This window comes from Macaca thibetana, chromosome 17 (assembly GCF_024542745.1).
Source record: "Macaca thibetana thibetana isolate TM-01 chromosome 17, ASM2454274v1, whole genome shotgun sequence".
Lineage (NCBI taxonomy): Eukaryota > Metazoa > Chordata > Mammalia > Primates > Cercopithecidae > Macaca > Macaca thibetana.
Window position 1 is genome coordinate 45,800,470 of NC_065594.1, and position 18,457 is coordinate 45,818,926.

An 18,457-nucleotide genomic window follows, 5' to 3' on the forward strand; every position below is an offset into this window, starting at 1 on the left:
TTTTCTAAAAACTGTGCCTTGCAGCAAAAAGTACTTAAGCTAATTTTCAAGACTCTAAAGTATACCAAGTAGTGGAGAATTAGCAACAATATCTGAGTAGGCTGTAGGGAAGCTATATCTTTGTTCACAGAATTAAGAGTGTCTTTTAAGTCACAGGTGCTAGAAAAAAATCATTCTTTCATCTTCATCATTCTTTTATTATTAAATTACCATTATTAGCCTCACCATAGCCCATAGGAAAAGACTGAAAGTAAGGGAACAGTGACAGGTGGTTCAGAAGAGAGGAAGGGCAAAACAATGGAAGGATGATAGTTGACAGAAGATAGGTTGTTTTCTGAAAGTATTTACCTACTGTGTGATCACTGACAGTAACAGGACTGAAAACCGTGATGATCTCAGTGTATCCAATTAATTGGTCCTATTTGGTAATGGCTTGCATGAATTATATTCCAAAGCACCGTTTCTCACAATTTAACATACATGTGCATCACTTGATAATCTTTTTCAAATACAGATTCTGATTTGGTATATCTAAGTGTAGCCAAATATGCTGCTTTTCTAACAGGCTCCTAGGTGCTGCTCTCTTTTCATGCATATTAACCCAGTCAACGCGGGTTCTGTTGCCAACTTTACAGGCAGCAGAAACCAGTGAGGAAACTAAATGAAGGGAACTCCTCACTCTTCACCTCCTAGCGCACAGTGCAAACAACCAGAAGAATGAAATTTACGTACTTTTGAAAAGTTTATTCACAGTTTAATGACTTAATATTTGTTACATCAATTTTCTATTAAGAAATTCATACTCCAAAGACCTTCTAGGAGGTATGTTATCAAGAATTTCATTAAATTATTCTTATCAAATATTTCAACTATTTAAAGAAGTGCTAAATTTTGGAGCAGGAAGAGAAAAAGTGATGTTGTGGAAAAGGTGGAAGAGTACCAAGAAAAGCATCAGTCCATAAGTAATTAATTGGTAATTCAACAAAGTTATATTCCATAACATATATGGGTTTTAATTTGTCAATTAAAAAGAAAAAATAATGACTGACATAAGCATTACACACTGACAGAAACTTTTTTTAAGTTGTGGTGATGTGACTGAACTTGAGAGAAAGTACTAATCCCTACCCATCATTAATAAAAATATGTCTGAGCATCTTTTTATATTTCTGTATATCTTTTAAAATCAACAAAGAAAGACATTAAATTTAGAAATCTAACTCAATAATTTTCTTAGGTTATTGGGAAAAATGTCTGTGAAAGCTGGAGAAAATGTTTACACCAAAAAATAAATTCCTAGTGAACATTACTGACAATAGATCAGTCAAAAAAATCTACATTTTCTAATTCAAAGGGTCAGAAGCCGCAGAGAAGAACTGGTAAGGTTTCATGAGACTAGTAGATACAAATATAATATATATCGTTACTTGAAATGACTTTAAAAATATTCAAGAGAAGATAGGAGAAATATGATTTATTTAGTTGCCTGATGATACTAAGTATTTTCTCATGTAATCATTTATATGAGGAGTGCCTTCTCTCTATTTCCCCACATTGAAGTATTTTAAAATGCCTCATTGTTGCCCCCAAAATAGATAGATATATTTAATTTTTTATTATACATGTGCCTTTTAGGGCTTGTTCTAGGACATTATGGGAACTCAGCTTCATGGGGTGAATGAATTGGTTTGATGTGGAGACTCAAAGCGCTGGTAGCATCAGACTCATGCTTCTGATCGCAGAAGAATAAAAGGCAAGATTCTATAAACCCAATGCCTAAGAGGTGAGAGGTCCTGTATGTGTGGCAGCGTCTCTCACTGACAGCATGAATGGCTAGGACTATGATTAAGTCTCTGACCCCAACACGGTCCCAGACTCCCAGATCTCTAAATTAGTTGTCAGTAACATTTTTCTTGTAAGGAGCTATTAATAGAACCTCACTCAGGGAGGGGATACAGGCATCTACATCTGTAAACCTCAGACACATTGACCTACCTGTTTTCAGGGCTGTATTCTTGGGTCTAGGTATAAAACTGTGATAGGAACTGTCACTGGCAACAAGGACCTTAAAATCATTGTGCTCATAATCTGAGTAGTGACTAAGAAAAGGCTAAATTATAATTCTGTCACTTCCTCATTGTGTTACGTTTCTGTTGTTCTTTAACTTATTATATAAATTTAGTATCTTAAAAACAGCACACATTTTTTATTTAACAGTTCTGTAGAAGTCTGACATGGATCTTCCTGGGCTAAAGTCAGAGTGTTATCAGAAATGTGTTCTTTTTGTACGTTCTAGGGGAGAATGTGTTTCCTTGCTTTTCCAGTGTCTAGAGGCCATGCATACATATGTCTTGGCTTATGGGCACCTTTCTAGATCTTCAAAGCCAACAACATCGCAGCATTCTGATCATTTTTCTATAATAACTTCTTCTGACTGAGACTATAGCTGGGAAAATGTCTCTTCTTTTTAAGGGCTTATGTGATTAGATTTGAACCACTTGAATGTGGTTAAATGGGGAAATCTAATAGTCATTTTCACATCTCAAGGTCCTTAGCTTAATCTCATCTACAAAACATTCATAAATCCAGGGATTAGGATGAGAATATCTTTGTGGAGCCATTTTTCTGCCTACCACACCATTTTATGCTTTTCATCTCCTTTTTGAAACTTGGTAAGAATCACTTAGAGAGTTCCTTGAAATCTCTTCTTAATCAGCTCAGATGCCTTCATCTCTAATGAATGGTTGCAAACCTAGGCCAAACTGTCAGTTCAATGATTATGGCAGGGCTTCATGATAGCCGTGTTGTAAACATCTCAAGCAGTATTTATCTATTCATCTATAAAAGCATATAATAAAGAGCAGGCTCATTTTATCATTAGTGTGCATCTTAGCTTGACGACACCCACTGACACATTTTTAGAGTGAAAAGGACACTGTCAACAAGACATAAAAAAGGATTCAGAGTAAAAGGCTAGAACAATTTAGGACAATCCCAGTAAATGAGGTCTATCCTAGGCAACCTGAAGCAGATGGTTTCCTTACTTACAAAACAGGTAAGGGGCTTCACATTTGTTCTATTGTGATGGGATCTGATAACTGCTCTAAAAAGTTTAATATTCTGGCTGCAATGTCGAGGTGTACTGTGAAGGGAAAGAGATGAAGCAGGGAAACCAGTGACTGGATTATTGCACTTGGGTATAGCACTGGAGATACTAAGAAATGATTGGATGTAAATTACAATTTAAATATAGTTGTGGCTGGCCTTGAAGTTGCATGTGATTGCACGTGAGGAAAAGAGCAGAATTAAGCATGACTCCTAGGATTTTAATCTAAACAAGTGGGTAGACAGCATTGTCATAATCTGAAATACAGAACACTGAGGATAAAAGTGTTGGTGTACTGCAGGCCAGGTAAGAACTTTATCAAGAGACATGTTTAAGAATTATTCTTGTAGAAGGAATAGTTAATATATTATTATTGACCTTATATGAGCATAGTATAGAGGATGAGCAAGTTTAGAAATGGTATAAATTCCAGGGGTCAAAAGAGGTGGAAGAACCAGCAAAGGATATGGGCAAATGGCCAGTGAGAAAGACAATTAAGAGTAGTTAAGTGTTCAAGCAGGAGGAAGGCATCCACTTGGCTAGTGTGCTGAGAGTTGACAGGCACATTAAGACCTGGTCTCTGGGCTTGCCAATTTCAGGAACTCAGTGTATGATAACTAATACTTTTTTAGTGGAATCATGAGGACCAAATCCCAGGTGGAATCTGAAGAAAAGAGAATTTAAGATGAGTAGGTGGCAATGGTGATAGTGGTTAATACAAAACCAAACAAAAACACTCTCAGAGTTTCTAAAGTCAGCGAAAAATGGTGATTTTAAGACCCCTATTCTATTTCTCTTTTTTCAATCTTTTCCTTAGATTTCTACCAGTCATATGACACTAGAGTCATATGACTACCTTACAATGTGACCTTAGGCAAGTACTTTAACCTGGTTTTCCTTAAAATTTCATCTTTAAAATGGGGATAAGAAGAGTTGCTAGTCTCAGGTTGTTAGAGGATTACACTGGATAATGCATATGAAATGCTTGGAGCAGCACTTCTATATCATTGGGGCTTCATTATTTTTAAATTGTTATCATTGTTGTTATTATTACCACTCAGAGTACCACAAACATTTGTTTATCCTGTCTCCAGGCTAACAGAGGCCCCATCATAGGAACATGGTAACAAATCTCCCCTTACTATTCCTTGGAGGGAAAAAATGCTGTTCTAAAACAGGAAAAACACACCCCGATAACACTATTGGAATTTTTATACTCTGGTACATAAAATTTCATGCATACCTATAATTTTTTAAAACAGAAACTAAATGCTTAAATATTTATTTAAATTCACTTTTAAAACCATGCATGAGCAAGCTTGTTTAAGAGTTTCTACTATATAATTTAATAACAATAATAGCTACCATCTGCTGAGAGCCCACTCTATGTCAAGAGCTGTATTAGGCAGTTTACACACATTATCTTGTTTAATGGCCATGATACTTTTTCTGTATAAGTATGAATAACTCCATTTTTATAAATGAGGAGTCTGAAGTTTAGTGTAACTCATTAATTTTCCCAAGGCCACAGAATGATGCAGAGCAAAATAAGGATTAATGGACTCTACAGTCTTCCTCTTTCCATGGCACAAAAAATGGCTCAGCTGTGTAATACATCTCTAAAACATCCATAGAGCTCTTACTCTATACAATGCTCCAGTATATCAGGTGTGTGGGGACATGGATCATAATCCATATTATACAAATTGGGAAACAGAAGCTCTGACAGATGACATTAATTTGTTCAAGGGTACATTATTTAAAGATAAAACGGGAGAGTTCGCTGACCCCCCTCACAGAATGTGCTACAAGGGTGTGGCTCATCTGTTCTGCCACTTTGCAAGCTCAAATGCCGTAGGGGAGAGGGAACACCGAGAGGCAGGTGCAGGAGCCCAGACAAGTATCCCTGGGCTCTGACACCATGACAGTGTCCAGGTATGGGTGTCTGCAACTCCTGAAGCCCAAATAGGCATGTGTTACAGTATGCTCTTTTAGCCATGCTGTTCACAGATGGCTTAAGTGTTAAACAGGTCAGTGGACCCTCTGCCTTTTCACAAGGACAGAGGGCCAGGTTGACAATTTTCTTTATCCTGAGCTCTTGTCCGGTGTCCAGGAAAAATGAGGTCACACATGGACTTAAAGGATGAATGCAGCGGTTTTATTGAGTGGTGGAGGTGACTCTCAGTAGGATGGATGGGGAGCTAGAAAGGGATGGTGTGGAAAGATGAACTTACCCTAGAGCTTGGCTGTCCAGCTGCCGATCTCCTCTCTGACTGTCCCCAGTCAAATGCTTCTCAGTGTTCAGACGTTCCTTCTCTTTTCCCTGCCACGCCTTTCTGCTGTTCTGCTCTTCTGTTCATCTCCTCATCTAGCCAGGGGCTTGGGATTTATATGGGTACAAGAGAAGGGGGCGCATAGCAGGCCAAAAGGCAACTTTGAGGCATGAAAAGAGGAGTGCCTGTTCTCATTTAGGACTGTGGGTTTCCAGGCTTGAGGGTGGGGCTTTTACTGGGAAACCACCTTCTTATGCCCAGTATTTCTCTGTCTCCTGTCTGTTTGAAAACAGATTTAAACTCAGGCTTTTAGGTTGTGAGTCAGGTCTTCCTGCTTCACTAGGAGGCCTCCTAGTAGAGGACTTGGTTGTAGTAATGCTGGAAATGAAGGACTGAATAAAGGATCAAGCAAATAGTTTTTGTTTTAAATTTCAGCATAATTACTGTTACATAAAATATTATATTACAGTCTCAAAATTTGAAAGGATAAAAATTTACATTGCAGACTTCAATTTTAAGGCTTAATAATATATTATGTTAATTCAGAATAGTTTGAACTTTCAATTCAACTATTTTCATTTTGACTTCTACTATTTAAAATTTGATCCTGTATTACAATTATATTTTCTTGGCAAAAATAACAAATCAATGTTAAATTATCTTCTTCCTTGACAACTCCATAATTCATATTATATTACCTCTCCTACTTGGGATGTCAGAGAATCAGTCACTGGACCATTTCAGAGCTTCATTTTTATAAACAATATACTTGGATTGATATAAGTCTTTCAGGGGTCATGTTTTCTCTATACTATTTTCCCTTTGTTATCCCAGAGTTTTCACGAATCTCATATATTTTTGTTTAATTATACCCTCTCTTACCTGCTTACTCTTAGGATCCATTCTTGGATTTTATTGCACATTCAAGACACCTTAAACTAAAAATGCTACCAAAAAACACAAACCCCAAAGATTGGATTGCTGATATTCACAGCACATTCTTGGCTTTCCTGAACTCTTGAAAAAAAAAAAAAAAAAAAAGACATTTCTTAGAAAGAGTCTTTAAGCATAAATTTGTGAAGATCTTCTAATGACATAACTGACTTGTTCTTTCCAAAGCAAATGTTTTGTAATAATTTCTATATGATTTTACAGTGATATCATTCCTGCCAACCAGTCTCTCTGTTTCCAGCATTATTCTAGATAATATGCAACAACTACCTTTTCCTTTGAGATACACTTGGCAGACATTGGAAATCGAAGGCAGTTTTTAATTTCAGAACCAATGATAAAAATCATTAAGAGTATTGAACAGATATTAAATGTCAGGCATTTCTGTAAGTTCTCTTTTTTACCTGGGTCATCTTATTCAATTATTGGAGCAGTACTGTTCAGTAGGTGATATATTATCTCCATTTTACAGATGAAGAAGCTCAGGCACCCAGAGTTTAAGCAACTTTTCAAAAGCTCTTAAGCAGGTAAATTACAAAGTAGGACATTCAAGCCAATCCAATAGCCAACAGATTAACTACTACTTTATGTTTCCTCAAATGAGCAGTAGTCAGATCTTACAATATCTTGGGATTTTAAAGTTTCTGGTGAAATCTATGAAGGTGAGTATTTGGGTAGGGTTTTGTTATTACTTCACACAAGTGTTTTGAGGTCCAAATAAAATTTATTTGAAAGTATATTTTAAACATGGTGCACATTTTGTCACTATCAGAATTTTAAATAATAGATCCTTTCATCAAAGCTATCCTTTAGTTTTTGAAATGTCATTATCAAGTTCAATGTTTTCATTCTACTCATTTTAATCTAAGTTGATGTTGAACATTTTGAATAACAAATTGCTCGAAGGTATGCACTGTACTTTCAAAACAGAACTAGATATTTCCTTTTAATTTCCCTGTGAATATCTCTTTATTTCTAAAAATGTTGAGTATTGAAATAAAGGGTTGTTAAAATACATAGCAAAAATCAAAGCAATGTAAACAAATTAAAAGGTGTCTGTGAAGGGAATATAGTTATCATTATTATACACAAACTTTAGTTCTAAATCTTGAGCTCTTTTATACTCCACAATTTCATAAGTCATTTTATATAATGGAGGAAAAGATACTAATTTTTAAGGGATACAAAATTTTAAGGCTCTATATTTCAAAATGAATTTGTCATACGGCACCTAGTTTATTAATATTGAGTTGCAAAATAAATATCTTCCATTTTTACTTTTAGAATGTGCATAGTGATTTAGCATTCATAGCCAGTGGTTTATCTACATGGACTGTTATGAAGAATATACTAAGGGGAAGAGCAAAAGTAAGCTTTCTTATGATGGAACATGACACAAGGCTAAATGTAAACTATATAGTGACATTGTGGGTTACATATCCATTACCTGTATAGCTTAAGTGTTACTTCTCTGGGACAAAAAATACTTACGAAGAATTATTATATTCATTTTATAGAAATACATGATTTATAGATGTTAAGTAGTGTGCCTAAATTAAGAATTGAATTCAGGTAGGTCTACCTTCAAGGCCACGTTCAGAATTGTTGATGTTTGAACCAAGCTTGGAAGCATTACTAGAACTCTGCTGGGTAGAAATAGGGAAAACATACTATCCAGATAGAGAAACACATTTGCAAACCTCAAGACATGAGAGACCACCTTTTACTCAGGAACCTGATACTTCTTTGTATTGGTGGAGTAAGATGAGACTTCCATTCCAGAAATAGATCATGCAGAAAGTTCTTAGAAGCCTGGATTTTATCCTGAAATTCATGGGAAAACATTCATAGATGTTATAGATTATATAGGAAGTAGGAAAGAAAAGAAGTTAGAGCTAAATCAATAAATAACATACTAAAGTAAAATAAAATAAAATTGCTGATAGAATTGATGTCCCAGCTAAAGTCATCATATTCCATAAATGTTTAAAGGTGTGAACCCTACATTCCCCTTTTTTACTAGCAGAGTTCAAAAGTCTAAGTGTGCGAGTAGTGATATCAGCTTGTGGAACTGGATAGGATGTGTATAGGATGGATGCAGCAGTAAAACAAGGTATTCAGGGAATTTTAAGATAAAAGAGATAGAATAGGTAGTAAGGTTGTGAGCCAAAGGCATGAGAGGAAGTAGAGGAAAATCAGGGGATGGATGACAGACTGCAATGTAATTAATTAAAGTATGAGCAGTGTCAGAGATGCTTAGCAGACACAGGTGGATGCTGAGTACAGAGCCGAGGAACACTGTGCTATGACACACCAAATCCAAAACGTGGGTCTAGCAACCAAAGGATTCGTTGTCTTATTTCCCTGAAATGTAAGCAAACCTCCCCTGGATAAAGGAAGAAGACTTTAATACAATGGAATGTTTTCAGGGAGGAAGATGTTTTTAATTTATGTTATATTGGTCAGCAAACTAATCACTCTCCTAACACAGAAGGACAGAGCTGCCAAGTCCTTTTTATATTCTGAAGTCTTTGACAATATATGCCAAAATAGTGTGTAGAAAAGCTATAGAGTGTTGCCTCCCAATAATCTTGCAAGTAAATTTTTTTCCAGGTCACAATAAGTTATGAGTTGTATCCATGTAACTTGCTTTCTACTCGAGCTACCCATAATAACAGCAGAAGTTAAGATAGAGGAGTAGATTATAAATAAAGTCACCAAGACCTTTAAGGGTTTGTAGAGAGTGATCTGAATTTCAAGGTAAATCATGAAATCCCAGAACAGAAAGGTACAGCAAATTTTCTTAGAAAAAACAGAAAGCAATACCCATAAAATAAGACCTTTTTGGTGTTGTTCATACCGACTTTATTCATAATACCTGGAAATCAGAAACAATCCAAACATCCTTCCACAGGTGAATGATCAAACAGGTGGTGCCACATGCACACCACAGAACGCCACGCAGCCACAGAAAGGAATGAACCACTGATACACAAAACAACTTGGAAGGAGCTCAGGGGAATTATGCTGAGTGAAAAAAAAGAAAATCTCAAAAAAGTCATTCTCATTCTTTCACATGAGAATCCTGTTGTCTACAAAGCCAGACATTAAAAAGGTTTACAGAAATCTAAGGCAATGTCGCTCTTTTCACTATTACGTTTAAAAAATATACTCATATTTTACTAAGAAAGGTTTTGTTTATATTAACATGTAAGGGATTATTATTGCCTTAAAAATAAACTAATAAATACTAAAACAAGATCTTCATTGCACAATAAATAAAAGAAGAAATTCCTATTTTAGCAGTCCTCACCTCCAACCATATCACATTAACTTGAGTTTTAGTGGTATGTGTACTGGAGTATTTAGTGGGAAGTATACTTTGAAATGTATCAAAAATTAAGAATATGGATGGATAGAGGGAAAAAGACATGATTAAGCAAACATAATAAAATATTAATAGGACCATCAAGGTAGTGGTTATATAGTGTTCAGTAAAAATTATTTCAACGATTTTGCATGCCTGAAAACTTTCTTATAATATGCTGAAAAACAAAACAAAAATATCCAATGGTGAAGGGGATATTTGTTTTCTTACTTGCTCCACTACAGACTTTTTGAGACATTGTGTAATCATAGAATTAATACAACAGGGTCTAGACCTTTGCTATGCTAGAAGTCGTTTCAGCTGTTTTGTCAACACTCTGGATATTTTCCTTGGTTCAGATCTTAGCTTCTTTGACCTGGAACATTATAGCCTCAGTGTAGACTTCATTGGGCATCACAGCTATGGTAGCACCTTGGACAGAAGCTGAGAATTTTTACTGGCAATAACTGTAGACATAATAAGGGCAAACCAGACTGAGAGGAGTTATCACATGAGCCAAAGGGTTAGTCTGGGGAACACTTTAGTTACCTGCCCTTGAAGACTTTCAAATCCTTTTGGAAGAATCTGATGATATCAAGAATTCCTAAAGATGTGAGAAAGGAGTTATAAGCATACTAATTTATGGTTATAAATATGTTGCCTAACCTGGTTTGACCTAGGACTCACTACTTATAAAAGTTATTTAAAATATCCATGAACTCAGAAGAATGTTCGCAGTTCTGTTTCTCAAGAGTTTACTGTAGGCAGTGGTATACTAAGTTACCCACAAAGAGTTTGATATGGTTTAGCTCCATGTCCCCACCCAAATCTCACCTTGAATTGTAATAATCCCCACATGACAAGGTTGGGATCAGGTGGAGATAAGTGAGTCATGGGGGCAGTTTCCGTCATGCTGTTCTTGTGATAGTGAGTGAGTTCTCACAAGATCTGATGGTTTTACTAGGCACTCATTATCTCTCCTGTTGCCGAGCGAAGAGGTGTCTTCCGCCATGATTGTACGTTTCCTGAGGCCTTCCCCAGCCAGGCAGAACTGTGAGTCTATTAAATGTCTTCCCTTTATAAATTACCCAGTCTTGAGTATGTCTTTATTAGCAGCATGAGAACAGAATAATACAGAGTTCAACTTCATTAAGGTAGGTTCTAACTAAGGCTAAAGTTGGAGTGAATAATACAAGATGTGGTCAAAAAAGAAGGGAATTTGAATGCAGTGAGATGGGTATCAGAACCCACAGTGTATAGAACAGGAAAGAAGATCAAATGGGAGAGCTTCATAAGTCAAAGTTCACCCAAAGTAGAATAGGGACAGAAATGTTGGTGGATATGAGCTTTGATTAAATATTTCATTCTAAACCATAAGCTTCATGAATGTAATGCTAATCATGTTGTCTTCATCTCTATACCTCCAGTACTGGCCATAGTGCTTGAAATTGCAGGCAGATTTACCATGAAGAAAATGAAATCTTTAAGCTTCAGGGTCTCTTCCTTACACAGATCCCTTCCAAGGCCTTGGGAGGGGCCCCAAGCAATGTGTTCACAAGTTCATATGCTTCTGATAAACATTCATCTTTTCATAAAATATGTCCTTCTGTAATACTTTGTTAAAAACAGCCCTCAAAATTATATAAGCTCAGGCTTCTACAAATCTGAATCCATCACTGCCTAAGATGTAGTAGATATTTGGTTAATATTTTGGGATTAATGAATGAATAAAAAGGGAATTGAACGACAAGATTTATAAAAGAACTGAGAACTTTAAAACTTGGGAATGTATCTTACAATTGCTCAGTACCTTGCACATATTGCATAGGTACATAAAATACTTTCCTTAAAAAAATCACATTTTATATATATATATATATATATATAGAGAGAGAGAGAGAGAGAGAGAGAGAGAGAGACAGACAGGGTCTTATTGTCACCCAGGCTGGAGTGCAGTGGCACAATCATAGCTCACTTCATCCTGGAACTACTCTTGGGATCAAGTGACCTTCCCATCTCATCCTCCTTCTGAGTAGCTGGGACTGTAGGTGCATGCCACAACACTCACCTAATTGTGGTAGTTTTTGGCAGAAATGGGGTCCTGCTATGTTGCCCAGTCTGATATCAACTCCTGGCCTCAAGCAATTCTCCCACCTCAGCCTCCCAAAGTGCTGAGCTGCTGCACCTAGCCTGAAAATATATATTAGTGTTTGGAGAAAGTATGAGAGGAGTGATAAATAAAAAATAAAAGAACAAATGTTTGAACCACCTCACTCCTCATGAAAGCCTGTATTCTAAAACAAATCAAATAAATGAAACTGAAAATATTGAGCTTTTTTTAATCAAACGATGTGATGGGGCATACATATTTTATTTTCTCTAATAGCTATCAAGAACAGCCTTAAGCATCTCATTCTAACTCCAAAACAGATTTTAGAAGAAAGTGGGTAGCCACTGGAGAAACAAAACATTAACACATAGAAATTTCAAAATATTTCTATTCAACAAAGGAGTCTATGAAAATTAAGTAAACTAGTAAAAGCATTAGGACGACCTTGAAGCATTTTGTTTTTGTTTTTGTTTTTGTTTTTGCTTTTGTTTGTGTGTGTGTGTGTGTGTGTGTGTGTGTGTGTGTTAACAAACTAGTAGGCATTCCGGAAATATTCACGAGAAACAGAATGAAGAATTTGAGAGACCTCATATCTGAAAATCTTCACTAAACATTAATTTTTATTTTTTAAATAAAGCAGAAGGAAAGATAAGATAAAGCTCTATGCTTAATCCTATTTGTAATGTTCATGTTAAGAGAAGCAGCATTAGGCATATTAATGTGTTTGCTTCTCCTCTAATTTATGATTCCCTTCTTTCTTTAATGAGATCTGCTCTACAGCCCATAAAATAATTGTTATGGTAAACTGACTTTTTAAAATTAGCTACACACCAGTTGGTCCAGAAACCTATTCCTCTAGACCATTCATGCACAAAATACCTTTGTGTGAAACCCTTTCCAAATGTGTAATGACTGGAGTTAGTCCAGAAGTTTGCCAGCAGAGTCTCTCTGTGTGACTGTCAGTGGGAACAGGCTTACAATTTCCTTTCCTCAGAAGCGTTGCCGTGAGACGCTGTCATGCGGGCATGCTCAGGCCACTTGCAGGCTGACACTGAAACATACATTCAACCCCAGTGCTATTTCCAAAGAATTTGTTTTCTTTAACCTGCAGAGATGCTACCTGACCTAGCGTCTGGCTGTATGGCAGAGTGTTTGAGGGAGAACCTGTTCAAAGACACTCAGGAGAGCTGGAGGGAAATTTACATGGAAACACGTAGCCTGTCCTTAGAACCATTAGCTCATTGTTTCATACTCTTATGAACTGTTTTCCTCTGTGTGAACTCACACTGTGGTTGTTACTCCACCACAGTGCCTCCTGATGGAAGAAGGGAGACTGAGCCAGGAGTAGTTGAATCCATCCTGTCCTCAAAGGGGGTTGGGGGAGCAGAGAGGTTTGTAAAATAGCCCAATTCACAAGACATAGAGTGTAGCATTAATAGTATTTCAAAGGAAATGTTTCAAAGTAATGTGGAAAAAAAGGGTTGAGATGGAGCATGCAAGCTCTTTTTCCCCTTACTAACACACTCCTTAATCAAAAAGGCTAACAGGGATGAATGCACTCCAAAGCGGTTACTGATTAACATAAATATTTTTGAAGTGGTCCGATTTGTGTTCATGGAAGCATTCCGCATATCTGGAAGAAAAATGAAGCTTTGTTTTGGAACAATTAGTATCAGTAACTTTTGTAACACTTCAAAACTCTAAGGGAGAATAAACTGGAGCCACCAAGGAAGCTTTAACATTACTTACCACATATTACATTATTCTACTGAATGCTTTCTTTTTTTTTTCTTTTCTTGAGAGCATGATCATTTATTGTGCAAAAGAAAATTATGAATTCCACTACCAACACTGACAAATATTATTTAAGTCAATTTTACTATTGATATTAGAATTGAGGACACAAGCATTAGTTTATTTACTTAATTTTGCAACTATATTAGAATCTTCTAAATGCAGGCCTTGTGTGGGATACAAGGAATCTAGTAGTGAAGAAAGCTAGTGTACATTGGAAATTCTCAGTATGTATATACTCCTTACTTTCAATAACCTCTCTATATAAGTAGCACTCTGGAACTGATAAAATTTGGCACTACTCTATTATATATTAATTGAATATTTGAAATTAAGAGGCTTGTTCAGCTCCAACAAAAATCTGTGTTAGAATGCATTGCCTCAAGGCAAGATTTGACAGTATCATCTAAAACACCGAAAATGTCATTCCAAGAGAACAGGGTCTGATGCATCAGGGACATCAAGGTATAAATTTACAAAACTAGCTGAATAGGCAAAATAATTGTATACTATAATTTTCAGCATATAATTTCAGCACCTGGCCCATAGTCTCTTCAAATGCATATGAAAAATATTTGAAAAAGGAGGGCATTGTAACCTTGCATTAATTAAAACCAGGCCCATGACCACATTTATAATTTTTCACTATACAGAACTTCTATGTGTTTTATAAGATAGATCATCTGAGAATACAGCTTTTGAGAGAAGATAATAAACTTTTTCAGCTTAGACTTCTCTCTAAAGGAACATATCCATTCATCTTAAATATAACTCAAAGGAGTATTGTGACTTATTTTTCGGAAATTTTCTTTACGGCCAATTGCTAGAGAATAAGAGGTTGGTGGACGACTCATACAGAGGAACTGCAAATGGAAGAAGCCATACAGAAGAGGAGGAGACGGAGCATAAGTCAGGTCAATACTTGCACTTTAGATGTTACAAAGTTAGGAGAGGGTACACACAAATACCAAAGACCAATACGCAACGCAACCAGGCACTATCCAATGACTCTGTTCAGTGGTGGGGAACCAGAGACCAAAACTCTAATCTAGAGCTACATGTTTAAATGTAACAGCTATGGGAGAATGCAGTCAGATGAAAATACCAAAAACCATAAATATGAACAACAAACATAGTTAAACTAAACAGACTACAGGCCACAATAGCATCTTGGAAAAGGTGTGTGTGCATGTGTGTGTGTGTGTGTTTGTGTGTGTGACGGAGTACAAAAATGGGGATAAGATGCTAGAGAATTCAGGAGGGCATCAGACTACATCCAATTGCGGGTAACAAATCTGCACGTCTGTAGCTGTTCTGAAACTTTTTCAATGTCTATGCTTTAGTTAACTCTACTAATTTAAGATTAGATTTGATCCCTACAAGTGAAGCGATTTTTTAGAAAATAAGAGAAGGATGAGACATAATGAATAGTTTAATTCCATCTCTTAATAAATGTAATCAAGTGGTACATTCATTGACAAGACTTTAACATGTATATTTTCAGAAAAATCAAATGTATTAGCCTTCAGCAAACACAGCTTAACAAACTGAAAATAGTCACGTTTGTTGATGAAGAAGTCATGAATCAGTGAATTGCTAAACATTTTCAAAACACATTTACTTATTTTCTTACTTTACATTACTGTCACTCAGGCTGCAGTGGAGTGGCACGATCATGGCTCAGTGTATATACATGGCTCAACCTCTGGGTTCAAGCAGTCCTCCCACCTCAGCCTCCTGAGTAGCTTGGACTATAGGAGTGTGCCACGATTTCCAGCTATTTAATTTTTTTTTTTTTTTTTTTTTTTTTTTTTTTTGTGGAGATAGGGTCTCAATATGTTGCCCAGGCTGGTTTCAAACCCCTGGGCTCAAGAGATTCTCCTGCCTCAGCCTCTCAAAATCCTGGGATTACAGGCATGAGCCACTGCACCTGGCCCATATTCGCAATAAATGCATATGGAAAATACTTTAAAAAGGAGAGTATTATAAACTTGTATTCATTAAAACCAGGCCCATGACAAAATTTATAACTTTTAAGTATACCGAAACCACATGTTTTATAAGATTACTCATCTGAGAATACAACTTTTAAGTCACCTAAAATTTCAGTGATAGCTTTCTTGCAGCTGCAAAAAAATGGCTAGCAATGGCGTAGATTAGGCATACAGGAAAATAGGAAGGCCCATCTTCAAATCAAATTGGCAGGCTCCAGAGTTGCATGGATCTGGGTTGGAATATAAAAAAGCTTCATTCAGGCTTTCAGAGCTTCAGTTTCCACCCTAGCAAAGGTGGGATTAAAGATTGTTGAGGGTCTAGAAAGAGGTTTATGAAGACACAAATGGTATCATGTGTATTATTACAGTGCCTGGCCCACCTGGCCTGATTTAATCACAAGAGATCCCTTCCTCACTAACCAGGACCTCTGAATATTCATTAATCCACAGCATAGCACTAACCATTCTTCTGGAGGTAGGGGCCACCAGTCTCTTATAGGAGTATCCTAATAGGTCCACCATCCTAGTGTTGTATATATAAGCCATATTTGCATCACTAATCACAAAATCTGCAGCAAGACTGGTTTCAGAAATCCCTCCCTGAGACCTTCTGCAGACTGCCCAGAGTCACCTGCTCCAAGAACAAATTGGCACTTTAGAGTCCTGTCTGCTTTCTGACCAAGAGAATTGCTGATTTTGTCTTTGTATCCTCTGAATTACCAAAGACAGTCAGTTGTCTGACTAATCTGCAATTGGCCCCAGGTTGTATGTAGAGCTCGTCTGGGCACCTACCTCCGCAACTGAGGAACCATGGCCTTCCAGAACACCAAGGACCGTCTGTAATTTATGAAGAGACATTTGGAACAGGAAGGAGCTGGGTGTATCTGCACAATCAGCACCTGCAGAACCTACAGAATTCCTGCAGAACGCAACCCTCTGAAGAAAATTCACCTCACTCTAGACCTTCATTCACAGGTCCAATGGTGGTTGCAGCAGCCTTGGCAGAACTTAAAGCAGAAGCTAACTGCCCAATTTGTCTGGATTACTTGAGAGACCCTGTCACTGTCAAATGTGGACAGAACTTCCGTTATTTCTGCATCCAACACCTCTGAGCAGATCTAAATGATGGGTTCTTTTGCCCTGTCTTCATCAATGCCCAAAGGGGCAATTCAGGAGCACTATCCATCTGGGAAAGATGATAGAAATTTCCAAGCTATTCTACATCACCAAGAGCAAGGGGATAAGGCAGGAACAAACATGTTTATGCAAGAAGTACAACCAGATCTTGACCTTTCCTGCCAGAAGAACCTGTAAGTGTTATGTACCTTGTTCTCTCAGCCCCCTGACTACGAGGGCCACCAGAGGCCCATAGAGAAGGTTGCTTGTCATCACAAATGATAGAGGTACAAAAACTCATAGCCAACAACAACAACAACAACAACAACAAATTAGAACTGAGAAGGAAAGTGGAAAATCAAAGGTGGAAATTAGCCTCTGAATTTAAGCGCCTGAAAGGAGTTTCTAGTATGTGAACAAAGACAGTGCTTTCAAGGCTGGCAGAGGAAGGAAAGGACATCCAACAGCAACTCCATGCAAACACAGAAGCATTTTCAGCCCACATTTCCACACTCTATGGTCTACAAAGGAGGTGGCAGAGAAGCGTGTGATGCCAGACGTAAAATTTCTGGTGGACATCAGAATCATTTAAGACAAGTGTGAAGGCCTGGAAACCTTAGCCCTCTATTCATTCCAGTAAAGGCAAGAAGAATGCTCTCCTCCTCCACAGTTTTTAGCTCTGCAAAAAACAAACAAACAACAAAACACACACAACACACAAAATCACAGCAAAAACAAACAAACAAACAAAACCTGGAAATGTAAAGAAGATGTAACTCTGGAATCTGAAACAGCATATACTAATCTGCTTGTATCTGAAAACAAAAAAATCTGCTACTTTTGTGAAAAAAAGGTAAAAAGTTAATGTTGCTAATTTCATGTTAGTTCTGGGTTCTGAAGGATTTGCTTCAAGCAAATATTACTGGGAGGTTCTAGTGGATGACAAGCCCAGCTGGACCCTGGGGCTTTGCAAGAATTCCCTGTCCAGGAAGGGAAAGCAGTCCCTGTCAGGGCAGAACAGACACTGAATAATTCAGAAGCAAAGTGGTGACTATGGGGCCTGAGGTGCTGTTCCAGTCACTCTTCTGGTAAAGGAAAACTCAAGAGGAATTGGGATTTATCTGAACTATCAGTTGGGTGAGATATCCTTTTACTACTTGAATGACAGGACTCACATCTATTCTTTCCCATATCAATGTCTTTAAGTACTTAAAAGCCTTATTTTTAAATTGGAATCAAAATCTATTACAATCTGTGCAGTAACAGGCTATGAAGGGTCAACTGTGACACTGCTTCTTTTTTATGTGATTTATGGACAGTTGGTAGAATATTATAAAACTACCAGTGCAACTAGCAACCTTAATAAAACAAATACTTCTACAGCTTTTAGACATAGCATCTCAACAGAGGTGATGTTATTGAAATGAAATAAAAAAAAGGAAAGAGTTGTTGTGGGAACTTACGGAGATGTGGGAATTAACTAAAATATTTCTGGAATTTTAAGATTAGAGTGTAAGAAAAAGTAATTTCTCAGTTGCAATAAATACATTTTCTTGCATTTAACAAAAACAAAAACAAAACTTCAAAAACTTAAACAGTAGATCATAAAGTTCAATTGGATATAATAACCAGTATTCAGTTTTAAAGACAATGAAATATTGCATATATAAGATATACAAATAATACATGGAAAGAGTAATAAATAGAGTGCACCACATTTAATATTTCATGAGACTCATTTCAATT

The 18,457-nt window shown here is 36.8% G+C and overlaps 1 long non-coding RNA gene across 1 annotated transcript in view; it reads left to right on the plus strand.

The window, feature by feature from the left end:
* The first annotated feature begins 2,941 nt into the window (after positions 1-2,941).
* Positions 2,942-18,457, plus strand: part of LOC126940564 (uncharacterized) — an 84,092-nt gene continuing 68,576 nt past the window's right edge. Inside the window, exon 1 of the long non-coding RNA XR_007720806.1 lies at positions 2,942-3,055. This is a non-coding gene — a long non-coding RNA (uncharacterized LOC126940564). The remainder of the gene's footprint in view (positions 3,056-18,457) is intronic.